At 44.3% G+C, this 17,764-nt stretch overlaps 21 pseudogenes; all 21 read right to left on the reverse strand.

The window, feature by feature from the left end:
• Positions 1 to 7,231: 7,231 nt before the first annotated feature.
• LOC137916395 (5S ribosomal RNA) lies at positions 7,232 to 7,350 on the reverse strand (annotated as a pseudogene).
• Positions 7,351 to 7,545: 195 nt separating this feature from the next.
• LOC137916377 (5S ribosomal RNA) lies at positions 7,546 to 7,664 on the reverse strand (annotated as a pseudogene).
• A 196-nt stretch (positions 7,665 to 7,860) lies between these two features.
• On the reverse strand, positions 7,861 to 7,979 carry LOC137916397 (5S ribosomal RNA; annotated as a pseudogene).
• Positions 7,980 to 8,172: 193 nt separating this feature from the next.
• LOC137916381 (5S ribosomal RNA) lies at positions 8,173 to 8,291 on the reverse strand (annotated as a pseudogene).
• A 196-nt stretch (positions 8,292 to 8,487) lies between these two features.
• Positions 8,488 to 8,606, reverse strand: LOC137916378 (5S ribosomal RNA; annotated as a pseudogene).
• A 195-nt stretch (positions 8,607 to 8,801) lies between these two features.
• Positions 8,802 to 8,920, reverse strand: LOC137916390 (5S ribosomal RNA; annotated as a pseudogene).
• Positions 8,921 to 9,116: 196 nt separating this feature from the next.
• LOC137916394 (5S ribosomal RNA) lies at positions 9,117 to 9,235 on the reverse strand (annotated as a pseudogene).
• Positions 9,236 to 10,280: 1,045 nt separating this feature from the next.
• LOC137916396 (5S ribosomal RNA) lies at positions 10,281 to 10,399 on the reverse strand (annotated as a pseudogene).
• A 510-nt stretch (positions 10,400 to 10,909) lies between these two features.
• LOC137916385 (5S ribosomal RNA) lies at positions 10,910 to 11,028 on the reverse strand (annotated as a pseudogene).
• Positions 11,029 to 11,223: 195 nt separating this feature from the next.
• Positions 11,224 to 11,342, reverse strand: LOC137916391 (5S ribosomal RNA; annotated as a pseudogene).
• Positions 11,343 to 11,538: 196 nt separating this feature from the next.
• Positions 11,539 to 11,657, reverse strand: LOC137916379 (5S ribosomal RNA; annotated as a pseudogene).
• A 196-nt stretch (positions 11,658 to 11,853) lies between these two features.
• On the reverse strand, positions 11,854 to 11,972 carry LOC137916382 (5S ribosomal RNA; annotated as a pseudogene).
• Positions 11,973 to 12,167: 195 nt separating this feature from the next.
• LOC137916392 (5S ribosomal RNA) lies at positions 12,168 to 12,286 on the reverse strand (annotated as a pseudogene).
• A 197-nt stretch (positions 12,287 to 12,483) lies between these two features.
• Positions 12,484 to 12,602, reverse strand: LOC137916388 (5S ribosomal RNA; annotated as a pseudogene).
• Positions 12,603 to 12,797: 195 nt separating this feature from the next.
• Positions 12,798 to 12,916, reverse strand: LOC137916384 (5S ribosomal RNA; annotated as a pseudogene).
• Positions 12,917 to 13,112: 196 nt separating this feature from the next.
• Positions 13,113 to 13,231, reverse strand: LOC137916380 (5S ribosomal RNA; annotated as a pseudogene).
• Positions 13,232 to 13,427: 196 nt separating this feature from the next.
• Positions 13,428 to 13,546, reverse strand: LOC137916376 (5S ribosomal RNA; annotated as a pseudogene).
• A 195-nt stretch (positions 13,547 to 13,741) lies between these two features.
• On the reverse strand, positions 13,742 to 13,860 carry LOC137916386 (5S ribosomal RNA; annotated as a pseudogene).
• Positions 13,861 to 14,056: 196 nt separating this feature from the next.
• On the reverse strand, positions 14,057 to 14,175 carry LOC137916389 (5S ribosomal RNA; annotated as a pseudogene).
• Positions 14,176 to 14,370: 195 nt separating this feature from the next.
• Positions 14,371 to 14,489, reverse strand: LOC137916383 (5S ribosomal RNA; annotated as a pseudogene).
• A 196-nt stretch (positions 14,490 to 14,685) lies between these two features.
• On the reverse strand, positions 14,686 to 14,804 carry LOC137916393 (5S ribosomal RNA; annotated as a pseudogene).
• Positions 14,805 to 17,764: the final 2,960 nt, after the last annotated feature.

The raw sequence follows: 17,764 nt of genomic DNA on the forward strand, positions 1-17,764 counted from the left end.
TTAGTGCATCTTTAGTACATCTTTAGTACATCTTTAGTACATCTTTAGTACATCTTTAATACATCTTTAGTACATCTTGAGTACAACTCGCACTGGAACATCAACTCTGCATTCTTCTTCTCTCATTCTCTCTCTCGCTCCTCTCGCTTCTTCTGCAGTCCCTATTTCTCTGCATCAGAGTACTTACGCCCTCTTGTGGCAAAAGCATAGAACACAAAAAATCGCATCCGGCAAAAATATTTTCCAAAAGAATTATTCATGCAATAAACTTCTTGATCTTGATCAATCTTGGAACACATTTAATTCTGAAATCGATCCTGTCCGGATACCAAAAAGGTCCAATCTCTACTGTCCAATCACAGCTGTTCAATCACTGATCAAAGATCAAATTAAAAGATGATGAACATCAAAGATACAAATCAAATAAAAGATGATGAACATCAAAGATACAGATCAAATAAAAGATGATGAACATCAAAGATACAGATCAAATAAAAGATGATGAACATCAAATATACAGATCAAATAAAATATCGAAAAATCAAAGGAAGCACAATTTTATATATATAATCACACATGGTCATTTTACTCTGGCGTCATCCATGCTTGTGTCATTAAAAAAAATAAAAAAAATAAAATCAACCTATGAAATCAATCAACTGCTCAAGGAAAGTCATCAATCACAAGTCTTCAAATTGACAACCATCTTGATTTCCGACTTTTGGATGAAAAAATTCGATTTTGTTTGCCCGCAGCCTCAGGGATGAGGAAAAGCTTATGGCACCTGGTATTCCCAGGCGGTACTAACCAGGCCCGACCCAGCTTGGCTTCCGAGATCGGACGAGATCGGGCGGGGGTTTTTTTTTTTTTTTTATATATTATTGAAAAATATAGGCTTTCACAGTGCAATATATATACATGTGCAACAAAAGACACAAATGCCATAAAAAGCAGTCATAATTCCGCCGGTCATTCACATGCATCCCATCGACACGCCTCCCCTACAAGTCCTGGGCAAAGGCCTCCCACGAACAAAAACTAACCCCGTCATTTCAACACCGACCCACAGTAACCCAAGGGGAAGAACACATCAGACAGAGAAAGAAGACAACACATGTGAAGCAGGAGACCCAAGCAGCACAGCAATCGTTCATATGCACAGTCCCGCCACAGTCCGGATTCCCGAAGCGGGGTTGATCCCTTCATTCGGTGTACAGTGAGTCCAGGATGGATGATGGACGAGAGTCACACAGAACCTGGTGAAGAAACATCAAAAACACAAATCCAGGGTGCCAGCCGGGGATAGTACGAGGAGGGTCTGATGAGGGACAAAGGTGGCAATGAAGCGGCGCTCTGCAGCCACATGCAGATGACGGAGGTGAACCGTGAGCAGTCGGGTGAAAACGGGCCAATGCTGGCCGGTGTGGTGGTCGAAGAGATGCGAGTTCCTGATAATGAAAACAGTGTACCGAGCGATGGCCAGGATGAGGTGGCAGAGGTGACGATTCAGATGGCGGTTGGGTCCGGAACGGTCGACGAAAGGCCCGAAGACGAGGAACCAGGACTCCCGCTCGCCTCCTCCCATGATCGCGAGGACGGGGAGCCTCCATGTCAACCTCCGAGCAAGGAGATCCTGCAGCCTGATCCAAAAAGGCCGGACGGCCGGGCACCCGATGAAGAGGTGGTGGAGATCTTCAGGGGGCCCACCACACACAGGACAATCTCTGCCATAAGTGCCTGGATATATTGCGTGCAGTTTGATGCAAGTGTAAATCAGCCTGTGTTTCAATCGAAACTCAAAATTTGCCAGCTTGGGTGAGGTGTACCACAGGAATGTCCAGGGCCAGATTGATGCAATGTTATGCAATGGAAATCGGAGCAACCAGGTGTGTTCAGCCGTGGGTGCCCTGACAGTTCGGGCCAACAGGAGCCGATAGAAGGTGCGAGTGTGCAGGGAAGAGAACTTCTCAACCGAGTCATTAAAATGCACATCAAAGTCCAGAGGCATTGAATCGCCATCTGGCGGACTCCCTTCAGACAGCTGCTCGTTCCACCAGTCGAACATATGCTTCTTAAAAGAATTCAACAGATTAATGACAACCCCTTTCCTAAATACAACACCATTTAATGAAAATTCACACCGTATGTGCTCTACATTATACTGGCCAGAGTGTGAGAAGACATCTCCAATGACACGCAACCCAGCTCTTTCCATTGCCGCACTCATCATGCTCTCTCGGAGTGCTGAGGGAGATGAAAGCAGGTCCGGATTATACCGGAGGGGCATCTGACGTAGCTCGCTCCAGGAGGCAGGGACTGCTACCATCTGCGGCCTCAGTGCTACCCATGCCTGCCAGACTTCCCCTGCAAAGACAGGGAGGGCCGAGGCAGGAGGTAGAAGACAGAGATTGTACATGCCATGATTGTCAGGTGGATTCAGATCATTTAACAAGAACTCTTTCCATGGGGCCTCACATTCAGGTTCTAAAAACTTTCTCAGGATTTTGAGTCTCAAAGCTTTCTTTTTAAGGACCAGATCAATTAGGTTAAGACCACCGTTTCCCACATCATTGATGATAACATTATGTGCAATTGCATTCTGACCACCCTTCCACAGGAAATGGGACAATGCTACGCTGATCTTATTAGCATAAACTCCCGGCAAATCACACACTGTTAAAGCATGGACGACCTTCGATAAACACAATGCATTTGCCAAAATCACCTTACCCCTCAGGGTCAAATTCCGAAACTTCAAAAGGTTTAACCTGGATACAATTTTGTCACACAAATTGTCCCACATTTTCCTATTACAGGCAACCTCGTCCCTCCCCACCAGGACACCCAAAACTCTATATATATCTCCAGCATCTCTGAGATGCACAGATACCGGACCAGGGGCTACGCTACCACAATACGCTATAGAAGACTTATCATAGTTAATCTTGGCACCTGAGGCCAAACAATACACATTTAAGATGTGCACTGCAGCCTCTAGACTTCCAACATCTCGCAGGAATAAATTTGTATCATCTGCCAACTGATAGACCTTGTGTTCAACTCCAGATGGTGAAAGGATACCCCTGACATCACTCCAAGAGGACAGAAGAGCAGCAAGAGACTCGACAACAAGGCTATACAAATACGCCGACAAAGGGCATCCCTGCCGAATCGAGCGGCGTACAGGAAACAAACTTATCGGCCTATAATTCGCCAACTTATTCTTTTCTCCCTTCTTGAAAACCAGAGAAATGATGCAGAGACAAAATGAGTCTGAAACTTTCCCCTCTTCCTCAATATCGCGGAAGAGTCGGAGGAGGATGGGGGCCAACCTGTGTGCAAAGCGCTTATAAAACTCACACGTGAGCGGTTCCTCACCTGGACTCTTACCCGTATTCAGTGATGTGACAGCAGCCAACAACTCACTCATAGAGAGAGGCCCATCACAGGCCTTAGCATCAGCCGCCGACAAGCTGGCGCTTAGCGAATTAACTGCATTTTCCATGCAGCTCAAGGAAACGCCTTCCGAGTTAAACAAATCACTGTAATAGTCCCTGACAACCGTCAATAAGTCCCATGTATCCGAAAATTCATTGCCACTACTGTCAATCAGGGTTTCAATGAACATTTTGTTTTGTCTCGCTCTTTCCAAAGAGAAAAAGAACGCCGTAGAGCGTTCGCCCTTCATGGTGTACTGCGCCTTGGCACGTAACATTGCACCCTTACATTTACCAACTTCAATGTTTTCAAGACGCGCTTTAATTTCTAAATAATCAGGGTCCACTGGACCTCTTAACAAAGCTGACCCGCTTGAAATCTCGCGCGATCTACGTTTCAGATGCATTTCTTCAGAATTTAACAACCAGTTTTTCTGTTTGCCATAATTTATTGCCACTCGTTTCATCCTCCTCTTCGCCTCCGTCCACCAGTCTACAATGGAGTTAATTAAACCTATTTCTCCATCAAAGGAGTCAAACAATCGCTCAAATTACAACAAGACTCGTCTTCCAACAAAGAATTATTCAAAATCCACAAGCCTCCCGTCCGTCTGTCCCTAGCAGGGCTAAAATCCATGCGCAACGGGGAATGGTCACTGAGCCCGGGCGTGTCATACACTGCAGAGGACGCTTTCCTCAAGAGGCCATCCGACATCACACAAAGATCAATTCGCGACTGTTTTAAAACACCAAGCACTACCTGTCTACGCGAGAAACCTCTCTTATAAAGATTGAGTGCTCTCCAACCCTCTACCATGCTAAACCTAGTCATTAGATCAAAGAGGGACGTACGTGAGACATCATCACGAAAGACATTGTTAGCACTCAAATTATTTTTTGAAAGAACTACATTAAAGTCACCAATAATTATCGTGTCCAAATTTATATACGTGGCAAGGGATATGAAAAAGTCCCTCCTCTCTGACATGTCATTGGGTGCATAAACATTAACAATCCTGAAGGTAAATGGTTCAGAAAAGTCCACAACGACGAAGGCCCCTCGGGGGTCTGCATGGATTAAGGTGGGTGTTGCGTCCATAGTCAAAGGCCTCTCAAATAATCAGTCAACCAAAAGGAAGGACGCCTCCTGAAGGTTGAGTGGAGCAGTGCAGGTGAGAGACTCCTGGCTGAACTGATTTAACTAAGTGAGAGCACCTGCCTGCAGCGCTTCGGCAGCATCACACTGCAGTTCAGAGTGTGAAGAGCCAAGGAGAACACTGTTCAGCTTGAGGCAAACCACAAAGAAGCCACTGGTATGGACCGACTCGTCATGTTAGAAAGGCGCTTCAAATCATATAAGTTAAAGTTACACTGTAAAAGCATATAATTTGAATTTTGTGTTAAAGTTACAGTGTTAAATATTAAGAGGATTTTAGATGTTGCTTCCTTTTTTGGTAATTGTAAATTTGTTTCATTGAAGGTTTACAACCTGACAATCCTCCAATGCACAAATAAAATTGGAGAGAAGAAATGAGTTGTTCCGAGCGTGGTGGATGACCAGGCCCGTTTTCAGGTTGGGGCAGAAGCTGAACGAAAGGAAGGATAACTTGACAGTGGGTGTACCAAACATGCCAGGCTTCACTAGGACAGCCACTCCACGTGAGCGTGCAGTCCCCAGTGCGCAAAACACAGTGCCCAGGCCCATAGACTGCACCGTGCGCAAGTGAGATGGCTCCCACCAGGTCTCTTGAATGCACAGCACACTCCAGTTCAGAGAGCAGAGCGCACTGTGCATCCTAACGGGGCTCCGCAGCCCCCCAGCATTAAGGGACACGAGGGAGAAAGCCATGGGAACAAATAAATAGAGGGGTAAATCTCGACCATCATCTTTGCTTCTTAACAGTCCCTTTCACAGCACCTTCATTCTGCCTTTTCTGAGATAGAAAGTTTGGCTCCATGGGTGACTCAGTCCCCAGTTCAGGCTTATTCGAGCCAGTTTGACCAGTGGAGGAATTGAGCTGATTAGAGACCGATTTAGCAGGAGCAGGAATAAGAGACTCTTCCCGGGATGAACGATGCAAAATGTATGCACCGCAACCCCTCGAAACATCCCGCCCCCTGGATGTGCTCCGCCTCCTCACCGTACTCCCTTGCCGATGACCAGAGTTACCAGTCGGGGAGCGGCGTCTGATGAGCTCCTGAGACTGGTCTTGCACGACACGCTCATCTGGCCTAGGAGGCTGGGCTGCAGCTAGCGCCACCTCCCCCCTTTCAGAGGCAGGGTGTGGAAACAGCCCACCACCCACCCTCCAATCGGGCTCGACCACCTCCACTGGGGCCTTAGAAGCAAGGTCCTCACGGGCCTCCTCCCTCCGGTTGGGAGTAGAGCCCAAGGCCCCCTCCTTTCCAGGCGCCGCAGGATCTGACAAACCGAAGTTTGATGTTTCATCCATGGATTCCAGATCAGTTAAAGGCTCAACACTTGCTACAGAGGCAGCTGGTTCATTAGCTTCTGCCAGAGACCCATCACTATCCTCTGCAGCCTGCCCCTCATGTTCCAAATCTCCCTCCTGTCCCTCTACCAACCCGACCCCATCTGAAGCCACCTTGTCACATGGACACAAATGCTGGAAGGCCCTGCAGCTCCTGCACTTACGTGCCCTGGTTTCATTACACTCACGGGCATAGTGCCCCTGCGTGCCGCAGTTATTGCAAAGGAAGCCAGGACAGTCACGCAATATATGGTCAGGTTGCAGACACAACCTGCATACCCGCACCTGTCGGTCATGTATGACACGAAAATAGTCTGGGCCCGCGGCTGTGTTAAAGCGGACAGAGTATGGCAAAGATTGGACAGTGGTGTTGAACCTTACCCTCACGTACCGGGTCCCGTCCGTAACCGTAGTACCTGGCCACATTTTCCGCCGCACCTCAGAGACCGTGGAGACTCCCCAGGAGAGGAGTTTCGCCTGAATCTCCACATCCTCGATGTAGGCAGGAAGCCCCATGAAGGGCACAACTAGCTCGTCAATTGAGACGTCTCGGGCATGAACCCTGGCATCTCCCACCCGAAAGCCATCCATCAGCCGCTCCTTCGCCTTGGTGGAGGTGACTGTCATCTCATATTTCAGTTTGGTCATCTGCCTGCAGGCAATAATACGTCCACACACTTCCTTGGCAGCCCTAATCAAGATCAAGGGCACCATTTCCTCTACTCCTTCAATCTCTAGCAGAACAGTCAGATCCTTTTTATACAGACATTGCTTTTCACTCAACTTCAATCCATCCATTTCATTCAGTCCATGGTCCAAAGGCATGGTCCTTGGGGGTGCAGAGGTCGAAGCCATTGTAATCAGTCCAGCTCAACAAACAAATCACTCACCCAAAACACTCCTCCACAGCTGGGGTGCTGGGAGGAGGAAACCACTCAAAAACCAGTGGAACCCAACTTGAATGACTAAAGAAACCAAAAGAAATGAGAAAACAGGTACAAAATCCAAACACAGCTGCTCTCCCAAACACTTCCTCATGAGGCGACGCCAAATGGGCGTGGCCAGGCCAATGAGATCGGGCACTCCCAGGCGGGTATGGCCGTGAGCTGGAGTGCAGCAGAGAAAACATAGTACATATAGTTTTGCACAAATTTAAACAACTTCAGCAACAAATGCAACTTTCTTTAACCAGACAACTAAAACACATTTTTATACAATCAGTCATCAAGTCCTGAATTCCATGATCGCATTCATCCCAGGTAGATTTTTTTTCTTTAAATCCAAAATTCTGACCAATTTAAAAGCTCACAGCACCTGGTATTCCAAGTGAGTCTCCTGCACATGTACTAACCAGGCCCGTGCCCGCTTGGCTTCCAAGATCTGATGAGATTGGGCACTCCCAGGCAGGTATGGCCGTGAGCCGGAGTACAGCATAGAAAACATAGTATATATAGATTTGTCACAATTTTCAACAACTTCAGCAACAAAGGCAACTTTCTTTAACCAGACAACTAAAACACATTTTTCTACAATCAGTCGCCAAGTCCTGAATTCCATGATCGCATTCATCCCAGGTAGATTTTTTTCTTTAAATTCAAAATTCTGATCAATTAAAAAGCTCACAGGACCTGGTATTCCAAGTGAGTCCCCTGCACATGTACTAACCAGGCCCGTGCCTGCTTGGCTTCCAAGATCTGATGGGATTGGGCACCACCAGGCAGGTATGGCCGTGAGCTGAACGACTGTATAGAAAACATAGTATATATAGATTTGTCACAATTTTCAACAACTTTAGCGACAAAGGCAACTTTCTTGAACCAGACAACTAAAACACATTTTCCTACAATCAGTCGTCAAGTCCTAAATTCCATGATCGCATTCATCCCAGGTAGATTTTTTTTCTGTCAATTCAAAATTCTGACCAATTTAAAAGCTCACAGCACCTGGTATTCCAAGTGAGTCTCCTGCACATGTACTAACCAGGCCCATGCCCTCTTGGCTTCCAAGATCTGATGAGATTGGGCACTCCCGGGCAGGTATGGCCGTGAGCTGAACAGTATAGAAAACATAGTATATATAGATTTGTCACAATTTTAAACAACTTCAGCAACAAAGGCAACTTTCTTTAACCAGACAACTAAAACACATTTTTCTACAATCAGTCGTAAAGTCCTGAATTCCATGATTGCATTCATCCCAGGTAGATTTTTTTTCTTTAAATTCAAAATTCTGACCAATTTAAAAGCTCACAGCACCTGGTACTCCAAGTGAGTCTCCCGCACATGTACTGACCAGGCCCGTGCCTGCTTGGCTTCCAAGATCTGACGAGATTGGGCACTCCCAGGCAGGTATGGCCGTGAGCTGGAGTACAGCGTGGAAAACATAGTATATATAGATTTGTCACAATTTTAAACAACTTCAGCAACAAAGGCAACTTTCTTTAACCAGACAACTAAAACACATTTTTATACAATTAGTCGTCAAGTCCTGAATTCCATGATCGCATTCATCCCAGGTAGATTTTTTTTCTTTAAATTCAAAATTCTGACCAATTTAAAAGCTCACAGCACCTGGTATTCCAAGTGAGTCTCCTGCACATGTACTAACCAGGCCCATGTCTGCTTGGCTTCCAAGATCTGATGAGATTGGGCACTCCCAGGCAGGTATGGCCATAAGCTGAACAACTATATAGAAAACATGGTATTTATAGATTTATCACAATTTTCAACAACTTCAGCAACAAAGGCAACTTTCTTTAACCAGACAACTAAAACACATTTTTCTACAATCAGTCGCCAAGTCCTGAATTCCATGATCGCATTCATCCCAGGTAGATTTTTTTCTTTAAATTCAAAATTCTGATCAATTAAAAAGCTCACAGGACCTGGTATTCCAAGTGAGTCCCCTGCACATGTACTAACCAGGCCCGCGCCTCCTTGGCTTCCAAGATCTGATGGGATTGGGCACCACCAGGCAGGTATGGCCGTGAGCCAAGCAACTGTATAGAAAACATAGTATATATAGATTTGTCACAATTTTCAACAACTTCAGCAACAAAGGCAACTTTCTTTAACCAGACAACGAAAACACATTTTTCTACAAGCAGTCGTCAAGTCCTGAATTCCATGATCGCATTCATCCCAGGTAGATTTTTTTTCTTTAAATTCAAAATTCTGACCAATTTAAAAGCTCACAGCACCTGGTATTCCAAGTGAGTCTCCTGCACACGTAGTAACCAGGCCCGTGCCTGCTTGGCCTCCAAGATCCGACAAGATTGGGCACTCCCAGGCAGGTATGGCCGTGAGCTGTAGTACAGCGTAGAAAACATAGTATATATAGATTTTTCACAATTTTAAACAACTTCAGCAACAAAGGCAACTTTCTTTAACCAGACAACTAAAACACATTTTTCTACAAGCAGTCGTCAAGTCCTGAATTCCATGATCGCATTCATCCCAGGTACATCTTTAGTACATCTTTAGTGCATCTTTAGTACATCTTTAGTACATCTTTAGTGCATCTTTAGTACATCTTTAGTACATCTTTAGTGCATCTTTAGTACATCTTTAGTGCATCTTTAGTACATCTTTAGTACATCTTTAGTGCATCTTTAGTACATCTTTAGTGCATCTTGAGTACATCTTTAGTACATCTTTAGTACATCTTTAGTGCATCTTTAGTACATCTTTAGTACATCTTTAGTACATCTTTAGTACATCTTTAGTGCATCTTTAGTACATCTTTAGTACATCTTTAGTACATCTTTAGTACATCTTTAGTACATCTTTAGAGTCCCGCCACAGTCCGGATTCCCGAAGCGGGGTTGATCCCTTCATTCGGTGTACAGTGAGTCCAGGATGGACGATGGACGAGAGTCACACAGAACCTGGTGAAGAAACATCAAAAACACAAATCCAGGGTGCCAGCCGGGGATAGTACGAGGAGGGTCTGATGAGGGACAAAGGTGGCAATGAAGCGGCGCTCTGCAGCCACATGCAGATGACGGAGGTGAACCGTGAGCAGTCGGGTGAAAACGGGCCAATGCTGGCCGGTGTGGTGGTCGAAGAGATGCGAGTTCCTGATGATGAAAACAGTGTACCGTGGCTTCCAAGATCTGATGAGATTGGGCACTCCCAGGCAGGTATGGCCGTGAGCTGGAGTACAGTATAGAAAACATAGTATATATAGATTTATCACAATTTTAAACAATTTCAGCAACAAATGCAACTCTCTTTAACCAGACACCCATAACACATTTTTATACAATCAGTCGTCAAGTCCTGAATTCCATGATCGCATTCATCCCATGTAGATTTTTTTTCTTTAAATTCAAAATTCTGACCAATTTTAAAGCTCACAGCACCTGGTATTCCAGGTGAGTCTCCTGCACACGTACTAACCAGGCCCATGCCTGCTTGGCTTCCAAGATCTGATGAGATTGGGCACTCCCAGGCAGGTATGGCCATGAGCTGGCAAACAGCATAGAAAACATAGTATATATAGATTTGTCACAATTTTAAACAACTTCAGCAACAAAGGCAACTTTCTTTAACCAGACAACTAAAACACATTTTTATACAATCAGTCATCAAGTCCTGAATTCCATGATCGCATTCATCCCATGTAGATTTTTTTCTTTAAATCCAAAACTCTGACCAATTTAAAAGCTCACAGCACCTGGTATTCCAAGCGACTCTCCCGCACATGTACTAACCAGGCCCGTGCCAGCTTGGCTCCCAAGATCTGATAAGATTGGGCACTCCCAGGCAGGTATGGCCGTGAGTTGGGGTACAGCATAGAAAACATAGTATATATAGATTTGTCACAATTTTAAACAACTTCAGGAACAAATGCAACTTTCTTTAACCAGACAACTAAAACACATTTTTCTACAATCAGTCGTCAAGTCCTGAATTCCCTGATCGCATTCATCCCAGGTAGATTTTTTTTCTTTAAATCCAAAATTCTGACCAATTTAAAAGTTCACAGCACCTGGTATTCCAAGTGAGTCTCCTGCACATGTACTAACCAGGCCCGTGCCTGCTTGGCTTCCAAGATCCGATGAGATTGGGCACCCCCAGGCAGGTATGGCCGCGAGCTGGAGTACAGTATAGAAAACATAGTATATATAGATTTGTCACAATTTTCAACAACTTCAGCAACAAAGGCAACTTTCTTTAACCAGACAACTAAAACACATTTTTCTACAATCAGTCGTCAAGTCCTGAATTCCATGATCGCATTCATCCCAGGTAGATTTTTTTCTTTAAATCCAAAATTCTGACCAATTTAAAAGCCCACAGCACCTGGCATTCCAAGTGAGTCTCCTGCACACGCACTAACCAGGCCCATGCCTTCTTGGCTTCCAAGATCTGATGAGATTGGGCACTCCCAGGCAGGTATGGCCATGAGCTGGAGGACAGCATAGAAAACATAGTATATATAGATTTGTCACAATTTTAAACAACTTCAGCAACAAAGGCAACTTTCTTTAACCAGACAACTAAAACACATTTTTCTACAATCAGTCGTAAAGTCCTGAATTCCATGATCGCATTCATCCCAGGTAGATTTTTTTTCTTTAAATTCAAAATTCTGACCAATTTAAAAGCTCACAGCACCTGGTATTCCAAGCGAGTCTCCCACACATGTACTAACCAGGCCTGTGCCAGCTTGGCTTCCAAGATCTGATGAGATTGGGCACTCCCAGGCAGGTATGGCCGTGAGCTGGACAACAGCATAGAAAACATAGTATATATAGATTTGTCACAATTTTAAACAACTTCAGGAACAAATGCAACTTTCTTTAACCAGACAACTAAAACACATTTTTCTACAATCAGTCGTAAAGTCCTGAATTCCATGATCGCATTCATCCCAGGTAGAGTTTTTTTCTTTAAATTCAAAATTCTGACCAATTTAAAAGCTCACAGCACCTGGTATTCCAAGCGAGTCTCCCACACATGTACTAACCAGGCCTGTGCCCGCTTGGCTTCCAAGATCTGATGAGGTTGGGCACTCCCAGGCAGGTATGGCCGTGAGCTGGAGTACGGGGTAGAAAACATAGTATATATAGATTTGTCACAATTTTAAACAACTACAGCAACAAAGGCAACTTTCTTTAACCAGACAACTAAAACACATTTTTATACAATCAGTCGTCAAGTCCTGAATTCCATGATCGCATTCATCCCAGGTAGATTTTTTTCTTTAAATCCAAAATTCTGACCAATTTAAAAGCTCACAGCACCTGGTATTCCAAGTGAGTCTCCTGCACATGCACTAACCAGGCCCATGCCTTCTCGGCTTCCAAGATCTGATGAGATTGGGCACTCCCAGGCAGGTATGGCCGTGAGCTGGAGAACAGTATAGAAAACATAGTATATATAGATTTGTCACAATTTTAAACAACTTCAGCAACAAAGGCAACTTTCTTTAACCAGACAACTAAAACACATTTTTATACAATCAGTCGTAAAGTCCTGAATTCCATGATAGCATTCATCCCAGGTAGATTTTTTTTTCTTTAAATCCAAAATTCTGACCAATTTAAAAGCTCGCAGCACCTGGTATTCCAAGTGAGTCTCCTGCACATGTACTAACCGGGCCCGTGCCTGCTTGGCTTCCAAGATCTGATGAGATTGGGCACTCCCAGGCAGGTATGGCCACGAGCTGGGGTACAGTATAGAAAACATAGTATATATAGATTTGTCACAATTTTCAACAACTTCAGCAACAAAGGCAACTTTCTTTAACCAGACAACTAAAACACATTTTTCTACAATCAGTCGTCAAGTCCTGAATTCCATGATCGCATTCATCCCAGGTAGATTTTTTTCTTTAAATCCAAAATTCTGACCAATTTAAAAGCCCGCAGCACCTGGTATTCCAAGTGAGTCTCCTGCACACGTACTAACCAGGCCCATGCCTTCTTGGCTTCCAAGATCTGATGAGATTGGGCACTCCCAGGCAGGTATGGCCGTGAGCCGGAGAACAGTATAGAAAACATAGTATATATAGATTTGTCACAATTTTAAACAACTTCAGCAACAAAGGCAACTTTCTTTAACCAGACAACTAAAACACATTTTTATACAATCAGTCGTAAAGTCCTGAATTCCATGATCGCATTCATCCCAGGTAGATTTTTTTTCTTTAAATTCAAAATTCTGACCAATTTAAAAGCTCACAGCACCTGGTATTCCAAGCGAGTCTCCCACACATGTACTAACCAGGCCTGTGCCAGCTTGGCTTCCAAGATCTGATGAGATTGGGCACTCCCAGGCAGGTATGGCCGTGAGCTGGAGAACAGCATAGAAAACATAGTATATATAGATTTGTCACAATTTTAAACAACTTCAGGAACAAATGCAACTTTCTTTAACCAGACAACTAAAACACATTTTTCTACAATCAGTCGTAAAGTCCTGAATTCCATGATCGCATTCATCCCAGGTAGAGTTTTTTTCTTTAAATTCAAAATTCTGACCAATTTAAAAGCTCGCAGCACCTGGCATTCCAAGTGAGTCTCCTGCACATGTACTAACCAGGCCCGTGCCTGCTTGGCTTCCAAGATCTGATGAGATTGGGCACTCCCAGGCAGGTATGGCCGCGAGCTGGGGTACAGTATAGAAAACATAGTATATATAGATTTGTCACAATTTTCAACAACTTCAGCAACAAAGGCAACTTTCTTTAACCAGACAACTAAAACACATTTTTCTACAATCAGTCGTCAAGTCCTGAATTCCATGATCGCATTCATCCCAGGTAGATTTTTTTCTTTAAATCCAAAATTCTGACCAATTTAAAAGCCCACAGCACCTGGTATTCCAAGTGAGTCTCCTGCACATGCACTAACCAGGCCCATGCCTTCTTGGCTTCCAAGATCTGATGAGATTGGGCACTCCCAGGCAGGTATGGCCGTGAGCTGGAGAACAGTATAGAAAACATAGTATATATAGATTTGTCACAATTTTAAACAACTTCAGCAAGAAAGGCAACTTTCTTTAACCAGACAACTAAAACACATTTTTCTACAATCAGTCGTAAAGTCCTGAATTCCATGATCGCATTCATCCCAGGTAGATTTTTTTTCTTTAAATTCAAAATTCTGACCAATTTAAAAGCCCACAGCACCTGGTATTCCAAGTGAGTCTCCTGCACATGCACTAACCAGGCCCATGCCTTCTTGGCTTCCAAGATCTGATGAGATTGGGCACTCCCAGGCAGGTATGGCCGTGAGCCGGAGAACAGTATAGAAAACATAGTATATATAGATTTGTCACAATTTTAAACAACTTCAGCAACAAAGGCAACTTTCTTTAACCAGACAACTAAAACACATTTTTATACAATCAGTCGTAAAGTCCTGAATTCCATGATCGCATTCATCCCAGGTAGATTTTTTTCTTTAAATTCAAAATTCTGACCAATTTAAAAGCTCACGGCACCTGTTATCCCAAGTGAGTCTCCTGCACACGTACTAACCAGGCCCGTGCCTGTTTGGCTTCCAAGATCTGATGAGATTGGGCACTCCCAGGCAGGTATGGCCGTGAGCTGGAGTATGGGATAGAAAACATAGTATATATAGATTTGTCACAATTTTAAACAACTTCAGCAACAAAGGCAACTTTCTTTAACCAGACAACTAAAACACATTTTTATACAATCAGTCGTCAAGTCCTGAATTCCATGATCGCATTCATCCCAGGTAGATTTTTTTTCTTTAAATCCAAAATTCTGACCAATTTAAAAGCTCACAGCACCCGGTATTCCAAGTGAGTCTCCTGCACATGTACTAACCAGGCTCGTGCCCGCCTGGCTTCCAAGATCTGACGAGATTGGGCACTCCCAGGCAGGTATGGCCGTGAGCTGGAGTACAGTATAGAAAACATAGTATATATAGATTTGTCACAATTTTCAACAACTTCAGCAACAAAGGCAACTTTCTTTAACCAGACAACTAAAACACATTTTTCTACAATCAGTCGTCAAGTCCTGAATTCCATGATCGCATTCATCCCAGGTAGATTTTTTTCTTTAAATCCAAAATTCTGACCAATTTAAAAGCTCACAGCACCTGGTATTCCAAGTGAGTCTCCTGCACATGCACTAACCAGGCCCATGCCTTCTTGGCTTCCAAGATCTGATGAGATTGGGCACTCCCAGGTAGGTATGCCTGGGAGTGCCCAGGCATACCTACCTAGTTAGTTGTTGAAAATTTCAACAACTACCTACCTAGTTGTTGAAAATTGTTATCACAATTTTCAACAACTTCAGCAACAAATGCAACTTTCTTTAACCAGACAACTATAACACATTTTTATACAATCAGTCGTCAAGTCCTGAATTCCATGATCGCATTCATCCCAGGTAGATTTTTTTTCTTTAAATTCAAAATTCTGACCAATTTTAAAGCTCACAGCACCTGGTATTCCAAGTGAGTCTCCTGCACACATACCAACCAGGCCCATGCCTGCTTGGCTTCCGAGATCGGACGGGACCTAGCACTCCCAGGTAGGTATGGCCGCAGTGGCGTTGTTAGGCCTATTTTAAGGGGGCTTCAGCCCCCCTAAAATATTCTTAAGCCCCCCTAAATCATTTTGGGGTGTTTTATAATAATAAAAACATTTTTTTTTTTTTTTTTTTTGTTCAGTGACCAAAAAATGGCGACATATTATATTATAACACCCAGAATATATGTTTAAAAACATGTAACCTGTCATTATTTACTTAAATCTGATCATGAATCTGTTTCCCCTCACTTCATGACGTAAGGTAGAGAACCCGTTCCACCTGTTCCTATAGAGAATGCCCACATCACTGAAACTCCAGTCCACGTTTTCCCTGTGACCGCTCATTGTCGGTACCTGCAGCGTGTTTGAAGCACACAGAGCAGAATAGAAGAGCTTTAGGAGAAGAACGTTTACGGATGGATGAAGAAAGGATAAAAGAAAGTTTATAAAGAAAGTAAGTTTATCACTGCTGGTAGTCACATTTAAGCCCTGTGGCACGCCCAGTCTCCCTGAATCAGGTGCAGAGACCTGCAGAACCTGGAGGAACCTGCAGGTTCACACACTGAATGGAACTCAGACACAGTGAAAAGAGAGTTACTTTTCTCTTGTGTGGATAGGACGGCTGGCGAGCTTGAGATAAGATTCTGCAGTAGATGCAGAGCTACTAAAAGGGATGCAGGTACGCAGGCCCGAATGTGAGAACTTCTTGAGTATCACAATTGAATGAACTTCAACACTCCAGCATGAAAACAGAGGAGGTTCTGGTGGCCTGAAAACAGAGGCTGGATGTTCTCCCAAAGATATATTGTCTCTGCACAACCTCCTTGATTCAGTCATGTTTCCCTCTCTGAAGGTTCTACCCAAGTTGCCCTAACAGTGCCCGTAAGCAGATGCTCATGTGAAAGGTCCTTTAGTGCAGCAGTCCCCAACCTTTTTCCTGCCACGGCCCGGTGGTTGGGGACCACTGCTTTAGTGCACTGCATCGGTTGCACTGCGTCGGTTGCACTGCGTCAGTTGCATTCCTGGCTGCGTCAAACAACGAGCCAGAAAAGACTTCACAGTCTTGCAGCCATGTCAATTGAAAAAGACGAGCTTCAGAATCACAACAGAGTGATCGACTCTTAAAAACAGACGGCGTCCTTTGATGCTTCCATCCACCAAGTAACTTGTAATTTGAGCCATTTTTTATTGTTAATGCTGTAAACATTCTCTTACTGTTTAAACATGTTGTTTGTTGTTGCATTGCAGGGGCAGCGGTGGCGCAGGTGGTCGAGCAGGTTGTCCTGTGAGCAAGAGGTTGGGGGTTGGAGTCCTGGCTCTGGCACGTGTGTACACTGTCATTGTGTCCTTGCGCCAGACACTTCACCCGCATTGCCTGTGTGAATGTGGAGGGTCGGTGGCACAAATTGGCAGCCTAGCCCCTGTCGGTCTGCCCCAGGGTAGCTGTGGCTAACATCCTACCACTACCAAGTATGGAGTGAATGATTAATGCGCAATGCAAAGCGTCTTTGGGTGCCCAGAAAGGCACTCTATAAAACTAATGCATTACTATTATTATTAAAAAAACAGATTGAAATAATAACAATGTATAATTTCTCAGCCCTTGTTAGCAGTTTGAGGTTTTGTGCTCGTTCGCTACATTTGCTCACATCCTGTGCATCTCCTGGGGGCTAAGCCCCCCCTGTCCTTAAAACCTAGTGACGCCCCTGCGAGATACATTACTAAAAACAGACGTGAACTAGCGAAAATTAAATTCAAAAACAAAGGTCTTTGGAGAGCTTCTTTGCAAATGGGAAAGTCCAATTGACACCAAATGCCTGAGTGGAACTTGACAGCACTCTGGCTGGGCTGAGTCAGCAGCCTGATAATGATTCCCTGAATCATTCAGACGACATATAAACCTGTAAGACGAGTGTCTCAGCGGAGCATGAAGGGTGTTAACCCCTACCCCACAGAACATCTCACTGGCACTGGACCATCTGGGCTTCCTGAGAAGTATCCGCATGCAGTCATTGTACGCAACCTTTAACTTCTGCATGCTGGCCTGTTTGTACCTGACCCACAAGGGGGAAGTATAGAGCGGAGTACAATCAGCCCTGATGGGGTAACCTTAACCTCTTCGGAGCAGAAACTACATCTCCTCCTCAGCATGTTGGCCTGCGCGTGCAGCACGCGCTGCTGTCTATATATCATCATCATCATTATCATCATCATCATCATCACCTCGTCGGCATACATAAAATTAGTAATCAGGGCATCACCAAATATACATCCAGTATTAATGTTGTGTAGGAATTAAAGCAGGGGTTCTTAAATA

This window comes from Brachionichthys hirsutus, unplaced genomic scaffold (assembly GCF_040956055.1).
Source record: "Brachionichthys hirsutus isolate HB-005 unplaced genomic scaffold, CSIRO-AGI_Bhir_v1 contig_258, whole genome shotgun sequence".
Classification (NCBI taxonomy): Eukaryota; Metazoa; Chordata; class Actinopteri; order Lophiiformes; family Brachionichthyidae; genus Brachionichthys; species Brachionichthys hirsutus.